The sequence below is a fragment of the Haliotis rufescens genome, unplaced genomic scaffold, assembly GCF_023055435.1.
Source record: "Haliotis rufescens isolate VD_foot unplaced genomic scaffold, xgHalRufe1.0.p SCAF_42, whole genome shotgun sequence".
NCBI lineage: Eukaryota > Metazoa > Mollusca > Gastropoda > Lepetellida > Haliotidae > Haliotis > Haliotis rufescens.
In genome coordinates this window covers 2,015,808-2,024,985 of record NW_025964135.1, presented here as the reverse complement: position 1 = coordinate 2,024,985, position 9,178 = coordinate 2,015,808, and positions in this window count along the sequence as shown.

Here is a 9,178-nt window from a genome sequence, read left to right as displayed (position 1 = left end):
TGTCTTTTTCACACTCATGGTTGAATTATCTTGCACCTTAAGATCTTTTATTGCTCAGTGTTTGGTTAACATTGGCGCCACCTTGGCGCCACCTTGGCGCCACACTAGCCCTGTAGTGCTGCCAGGTCACGGCCAATGTTCTATTGACCCACAGGTTTTCAAATCAATGCGAAGCTGTGGTAAAATAACACCTGCCTTGGTTGCATTGAGAGGTAGGTAATCAGGCAATCAATACCTCAATCAGCCACCACAATAGCTATGGTTTCAAAATATGGTTGTGTTTCTCCTTCAGTGGAGATTAAATCAACTACACCCTGTATCCCATATACTGCTCAACAGAAGTTAAGGACCACTAACTTTGTTTGAGTAGTATATACTCTACCAAAATAGAAATGCAAAAATAATTTTAGATGTATAATCAATATGTCACATAAGTAATCAACAGATGGTAATCGATTGTTCAAAACTGGCACACATCATTGTCATTGACCCAGGTTCCATACAGCACACAAGGTAGATTTTCAAGGTGAAGGTCATCTGTTCTCAATATCTTGTATGGCCACCATGAGAGTCCGAAACTGACCGGCATCGTTGTCCCATGGAAGCAATCAAATTCTGAATTGTGGTCTGGGAAATGTTCTTATCATCCAAAACTGGCTCCCACAGGAGATATCGCTTGGATTAGATTAAGCGATATCTACACTGTAGATATTGCTGCAATGAAATTACATCATAATGCTTTGCAGACCATTGTGACATCACTGGTTACCATGACGTCACAATCAAATTACATCACTGATGGCTCTGCTACTGAAGTTGTTAGCAGTACTTTTTACACTGAAGACACTGCTAATTACTGTCTACAAATTGAAAAAGTTGGAAGAATGATGGATGTGAAAAAAAACCTCACCCTCGTGTCTTTTGATATCAAATATATCAACACTCGTTGATAAAAGTGGCAAAAATCCTCGGCAAGCCTCGGAATTTTTCCACTTTTATCAACTCTTGTTGATATATTTGATATCAAAAGACACTCGGGTGAGATTCTCTATATCCACACTGCCTGCAGTGATTGTGTGAACTGTCAGAGGTTTCGTGGTTGTTGTTCATGTTGATCCAGCGCATCCCATAAATGTTCGAATTTGTTTGAACAGGGAGACCTGGAGGGCCAAGGCAGGACCTGGATGCTGTGATCCCTGAAAAAGGTTGTTGTCAGTTCTGCCGTTTGAGGGCGGGCATTGTCTTGCTGGTAAATGATGTTCGCCTGTTGCATAATGGGAAGGATGTGTAGCCGAAGAATCTCATCCGTGTAACGTTGAGCCGTTAAATTCCCAAAAATTTGCACTTGGTCTGTTCTACCAGAGAAAGAGATGGCTGCCCTCACTACCAACATCAAATCTGTCTAGTTGCTGTATGCGGTTTCGTGCAAAACGTTCCCAGCAACGCCTGTAAACACGCCGTCTACCATCCTCACGGCGAAGCATAAAACATGACTCGTCACAAAACCAAACTTGTCTCCATCGCAGTGGTGGCCATACCCTGTGACCTGTATGTCTGATAACGTTTCGAGTCTTGTTATGATGCTCTGTGCTACGTGGAAACACCTTGTTTCAGCTGAAGACGATTCTCCTGTAAGGACTCGGCCGATGACGTTGTTGCATTCGGCTTCCTCCGTCAGTCGTAGCATGTTTTCACTGTTCACTCGCTGTAAGTGAGTGAGTGAGTATGGTTTTACACCGCTTTTAGCAATATTCCAGCAATATCACAGCGGGGGACACCAGAAATGGGCTTCACACATTGTGCCCATGTCGGGAATCGAACCCGGGTCTTCAGCATGATGAACTAACGCTTTAACCACAAGGCTACCCGACCGCCCCTCACTCGCTGTAAGATTGTGATGGCATGGAAATAACAACCCAACAGTTTCATAGCCCAACATGTGATGTTGCACATGAATGTCATGTTGGCGTGTTTTGGTGCAAGGCTCTCACGCTGCTGTGTTCTTGCGAATTTTCCATCTTTCAACCACATTTCTGCAGAACCTACATTTTTTCAACACAAATCAATCCCAATCAATGAAAAAATGACCCACTCACTTTTGGTATTAATTTTGTATGGATGTCTGCAACACTCTGTCAGATATTTACGATTTTACTACTTTTGCGTTTCTTTTTTTGCAGAGTATATATGCAGGAAACGATTCAGCAGTGGCTATTGTTTGTACTGTGAGTAGAGAGGGGGCATTCAGGGACAAACCGAGCCATTGCTGTAGGGCATTGTTAAGTTTGTATTCTGTTTCACAAGGTTTCAGTTAAGTTCTCAGGGACTAAAATTAGATGGAGGTGGATACGTCGGGCTGGGATGTGGTGCTGGGGGTGGGGGTGTCGTTAGGGAATGCAGCAGTAACCAACATTCCAGCAAAGGTGACATGTAAATAATAGAGGAATACTGGTGACTGACAATCCAGTGATTGACATCATGAGCATCGATCTATACAATTTGGATACGATGACATGCATCAACCAAGTCAGCGTCCCTGACCACCGAATCCCCTTGGTTGCCTCTAAAGACAAGCATGGGTTGCTGAAGACCTGTTCTAACCTGGATCTTCACGGTGACATTATAAGCAATAACGCACCACCAATTATACTAACGCTTAGTCTCTGAAAGTATATAATTTTGATAGAAACATATAACCATTGAGATGTCGTCGCGATAGGACGTACATTCGTCACTTTGGTTTGATAATTCGGCTCGATGGGACGCATATTCGTCAGTTTTGGTTTGATATGTCGTCACGATAGGACCTACATTGAAGAGTTTCGTTCTATAGCTCGTCAAGGTAGGACGTAGTAGAACATGTTAGTGGGGATAAGATGTCGCAATCGGACGCAACAATGCCAACCAAAATAGGGCTGGACTGATAGGTTGATAGCAATAGATTTGAGAATCTTTGAGAATTTTGTCACATTTACATTTCTTCATCTGTTTTTAAGAAGAGATTCACGTTTAGTTCCCCGAATTTATTACCTGAATTATTTCATCATATCAAGATAGTCACGTTTAGTTCCCTGCATACAACAGTGAGGGAATTCACATTTTTGTTAAATGTTAATATTCCACTGCGCAACACTATTTAAATTAAAAAGGAGCCCCAATGAGATGGGAGATTCAGTCCTGTAGATAATGGAGGTCTACTGGTGACGCATCATGAGCTATGATCCATGCAATGAGGCCAGGATGACATGGTCAAGTCACGGACCTGACCACACGGTCCATTTCAACCAAGTCTTACAAGTACAGGTAGATAAGCCCTTTTATTACTTGCCCGTGAAGAGATCACCCGTTTAATAAACACACAGCTGTATTACACATTGTGTAATACCAAAACGCGTGCTTGTGTACTCTCGGAAAACTTGTGAATAGTTATGGTATCTGACTCGCCTTCGCTCGTCAGATACCAGAACTATTCACTCGTTTCATAAAATTGGTATTACACGGGAGCTTGTTTAGTATTCTATATATCCTACCAGGAATGCCCACATGGAACAACTCTATGTTATAAGGGCATTAGGCTTGACTATAGTCTCTGACAACATATAATTTTGATGGAAAAAAATTGAAAAGGAGCCTCACTGAGATGGGAGTTTTGGAACCTGAACCTGTGGAAAAACTAGACTTGCTTCATTTGGAAGTGTAGCATTACAGTCAGGGCTGGGCTGCAGGGAAAATAATGTCGTTCAGGGACTGCGCAACAGCTATTTAAACCAATGTCTACCAGGCTCTTCTGACACTTGTATGTTAATGTGTAGGATTTGTTTGTTAGTTGTTTTAAGCTGCACTCAGCAATATTCCAGCTATATGACAGAGGTCTGTAAATCATCGAATCTGGACCAGACAATCCAGTGATTGACATCACAAGCATCAATTTGGATATGATGACATGCATCAACAAAGTCAGCGAGCCTGACCACCCAATCCTGTCAGTCACCTCTTTCGACAAGCATAGTCGCCTCTTACAACAAGCATGGGCTGCAGAAGACCAAACAATCCAGTGATTGACATCATTAGCATCGATCCACACAAATTGGACAAGATGACATGCATCAACTAAGTCAGCGAGTCTGACCACCCGATCCCATTAGTCGCCTCTTACGACAAGCATACGCCTTTTACGGCAAGCATGTGTTGCTGAAGACCAATTCCCGGGTCAGACAATCGCGTATTATATTGAGCTGATTGTGCTTGCAATCCCTGTGTGACCCTCATGTTGTGTGGAGGTCATGTTTAACAGAGGCAGACAAGCGTTAAGCCACCAGCAGCAAAAGCAGCAGCACTGTAAGTGATGGAGTGCTCCCAGCGGTGACATCTGGTGACGATTTCCATCCACATCACAGCTACCTACTGAGGTGAATGTAAGTGACATTGGAATGCTGGAGGAATGTCTGCTGGTTGATTCACTTGCATGTGAGGACGATGAACTCACAAGCCCACACGAACGTACATGACCTATGTGGTGGTCTGGGCAAACAGTTTTTTAGCTTGGATCACTCTCATTCCTGCACTACATTTTTATATTTTGAGGAATAGGTGCTGCGAATTTGATCAGACTGTACTGATAGAATACTTGTTTTCTGTTACCCTACCTGTAGTTACAGAGCTGGTTTGGGCATATCATCTGGATTTCTTTCAGATCGGTGTATCAAAATTCAAACGCACCAGTGTATCCTGACACAACTAAGGGACACAACTCTGCATAGACAGTTGTGACTTTACAGACTCCTGGACCACTCATGGGTTCTGGTTACCAAAGAAGTGTCAACAGCCACATAACCATGACAGCTCCCCATAAGCCTGACGTGGTTATCTCCCTTGTTCTTCTGGTATCAGACATTTCCAACGTATTCTGAATTTCATGATAAAATTAATTAGAATATGAAGCCTGGCGTTGATACTCTGGAAAACAGGCTACAGAGTGGATGAACAAATTAGTCCCTAAAATGAAAATAAGCTACAATTTATTTATTTTTAAATTTCATTACCCCAGTATACTGTTTCTAATACATAATAAAAATATACAATGGACGGCAGAAAATATGTATTCATTTTCATCCTGAAGTCGAGACTCGCCCAAATATATTACGTCTTATTTGACGATTCCTTAATTTGCAAGCATGACAATGATGATGCCCTTTTGCACATATTTACACACAATTCTCAAGGAGAATTACTCCATCTGTGACCATCAGAACATGTCTGACCACAAACTCACCAACCACAGGATGAAAGTATAATAGCATAGGGTAGAGCATAATGGGTTGGAGAACACCCGTTTCTGGAGTAGAAACAAGACTCAAAAACGTAAAGTGCTTCGCGGAGAAACGCACGTGAAATCCATAATTCGAAAGCCAGCTGTGTCTTCCAAATCAATGCACTAATCAGTCGAGCCTGGGTTATCAAAGGGGCAACTGTTATTCCTGTTAAGGGATGTTGTTGGGCTCGGCTCAAAGCTGATCTTGGGTGAGTGAGTTGGGTTTAACGCCGCTTTTAACAGTATTCCAGTCATATCACGGCGTGTCAGCTTAATGTGGGAGGCAAGCCCGAAGTGATGCAGGTCTCAGACGTTTACCACTTCGGTGAAACCCACGAGCACGGGTATGGTGCTGACAAACCTAGAAACATAATCGGGGCGAACCGGGATTCGAACCCACAATCATTGGTTTCTGGCGTACCTAAGGGACGCAACTCTGCACAGCGAATCGCGGCGCCTTGGACGACTGGGCCACCCGTGCCCCCAAAACTGATCTTGAGCAGGGCAGATACTAGTCCGAGCAAGGGACATTGAACTTTATATAACAAAGTGTATCTGACTTGTCTTACCTACTAACTGCCCCATGGCCAGAAGCTTCATTTGCTGATTGGCCAAGCTAACACCTATTGTTAAACTGCATGCTTTGATTACACTGCATACTCTCTCAGCACATAAACTGACAGAACTGCTCAGACCAGCAAAGGATAAAGAGACAATATTAAATCAGGTGAGTTAAATGGTTATAATCTCTATCTTGTGTTGTATTGAAATAATACAGTATGTTTAAAGTGTTATATTCAGTAAACTAAATGTATGTAATCTAACATAAATGTTGATTATGTATAAATATTTAAATCTGCATAAGCTAAGCTAAACACACATACTTTATCACTAAAATGTATTCTATCACTTCAATGAAACATGTGTGAAAGTGTTTTACTTCAAGAGTGTTTTAAAAAGCTTTGTAATGTACAGATTCAGAGGTGATACATGCAAATCATTGTAAATAAAATGTGTGTATTACTTTGTTCAATATATTAAATGTTAAATAGTGTTTTAGTCTATGTATTGTTTATTCAGATCATCTATGGTGTTGCCATAAGTGTGGCAGTTGGGATCCACACCCTTGTATCCCCCACAGGGTATGCATTGTGTTATTTATATTTGTCTAAGACTAAAGATGCTATCTAAATGTGATGAAAACATAATATCCTTAATTTCTGTCTTAAAGTATTGTATATGTTTATACAGAATGTGTAAGCATTATGTATATATATTATGCATATATATTATGCATATATTATAGTCAAAAGAAAGTCAAGGAGTTATCTCCCTTGAATGTCGGTATTGTGGATCATGTATTTTACTGTATATGTTCTAGTATAATCGTTTAAGGTTCAGTCTATCTTGTGTTTTATGGATGACTGATCATGCTGATATATGTTATTCTTACTTGTAATAAGCCTATGCTATGCATCTAGCATTAATGATAATGTTTTACTTATTATTTATTGTATAATTATGTGTTTCAGGGTGTATGATATCTTAGATCGTTGATCTTTGGCATCCGCAATAAAGACCTCAACCCCGTAGTATGTGTTTGTTGACTTGTAAAAGACATGCACTAAACTGCTACAGTCCTACAAAAAGTAATATTTTATGGTTTCAATTTGAACGGACTATTAATTGAAACTACTTGTGGAAAGAGTGAGATAGACAGTAACATTGTCCGACTTTCCCTGTCTGTGTAGCTGAGAACATCCCCCCCCCCCCCTCCCACAGGCTCCCTGCCTGTTTTACTGCTCTCTCCACTGAAAACAACTCCCATTGAATACAGACAGCTATTTCAGTTGGTTCCCCTGCGAAGTTGAAATCTCTATGGAATCAATGCAACTATAGGCTTTGTTAATAACTTGGACAACAATGCAGTTTACTGGTAAAAGCCCGCTACATGTAGCTCAAATACTGTGCTATAGCGCTACCCCTGTCTCGCTATACTGTTACCGTGGCTCACGTCCCACTGCTCTCGATTTACCCCCGAAAACTGACATGCCTTACCAATCAATCAAACACCCCTTCTCGGTCTCAGGGAAACTGACGTGTCTTCACAATCCAACACCCCTATTCGATCCTTAGGGTTAGCTTGGTTAGGCTAGGGTTAGCCATAAATTCTTACTTCTTCAAGGTAATTGTCTGGGTAATCCGATTAGAGTAATCCGTTTAAACATGTTTTGTCCCACAAGGACTCGTCAGTGCAGCTTGGTTTCCACGGGGGAAACTACAGACGTCTCTCGGTGGGTGGTCTGTTTAGGAAGTGTCACTTTGGGCCGAAACACGTGGTTCCAGGGCCATCGAGGTTGGGAAGGGTAACTCGGGACTACTCAGGTCGGGTTGGTACTGAGTAGGACAGGACAGGACAGTCATGTGATATATTGTTTAGCACAAAAATTATCTAAAACTCTGAAAACAAGTCACTAACGTTCACATTTCCTTCTGACCATGCACCCATTTCTTCTGACTTCCTGTGTTTGATTAATACAACTTTAGTCAACTTCAGTGTATGCATGACCAGATCGTTTTAAATGTGTATCTAAATACTTTTTCCCAGGGCTATGGTCAAACCTTTTCCAATCGGACAGTTCGTACCCAACTCTTGAGACCTACTGTGGGTACCTGGGTATGGGTGGGTAATAGGACGGCGGGTACCCAGGTAGTAAATTTGGACTCATCCCAGCCCTAACAATCATACATACATCCTAACAGAACATGTTCCAATCGACAAGGGTGTGATTGGAACCAACTCGGACTTCCTGCTGGATAATGTGACCTGGCATGTTATACACCCAGCAATGAAGGTGTGTCATAAACTGTGGTTGGGTATGGTGGGAGATAGAAAACCAACTTCCCTCTACAATGACACTGCCCACAGCTCTTGGGCCGGCATTGCCAAACAAGGCCGTGTCTCCCCTCATTTGTTTTAATGCTTAACGTAAAACACCCTTCAAACACTCTTGTAAACGTAAAATTCACCTTTTTTTATCGTAAATGCTTATTGTAAAATACCAAATAATTTACTGCTTATCATAAAATGATTAAAATGGTCAAAAACAGTCTGTCTTTAAGACCCAAATGCTTTGCCACAGAAAGCAGGCTGCGCAACTGACGCAGGGGACCAGTCTAGAATGTTTAGCGATTTGAGATTTTACCAGGTATTAAAAATATGAATTGTCAGGATGAAACGACAGCAGAATTAAAAGTCCAATGTCCCTTCATGGCCGATTTAAGAATTTTTCGCGACGATTTTATTGAAAAAGAAGAAAAATTACTGCTTAATGAAAAAGTACCCTAAATTTTACTGCTTACTGCTTATGGGACCCCCCCATCAGCAACCTCTTGAATCTTTCTTACGGGTCATCTGGCTAATACCACAACGGGGACAACGTTCGAGCCGAGCAGCTCTAATTTGGTCTGAAAAAGTGCGCCCGGTAAAGTGCACTTGGCCAAATCCCATACCTTGGCCTATGGTAAAAATAAATAGCCTATTCCACGGTCATGACGTCCAAGTCGTCAGTTTGTGAGATATATATAAGCCTACCTGTGACGGCCTCTTGCGTCGTTCCACAACATCGCATCTGTTCACAGGCAAAACGCCAACAAACCAAGACTACGGGTTAACATTGTCTCGCTATTCAAACATCCTGATGACATTTCTACTGGAATGGTCCAAGGGCATGTAACTCTAACCGGACATAACACTGCATGAACATGTTGGAGTGATTGTCGGATTTTTTCTTCTTTTTTTGTTGTTTACCGTATTCGACGTAATAAGCGCCCAGTGCGCTCTCAGAATAAGACTATTATTTTGGT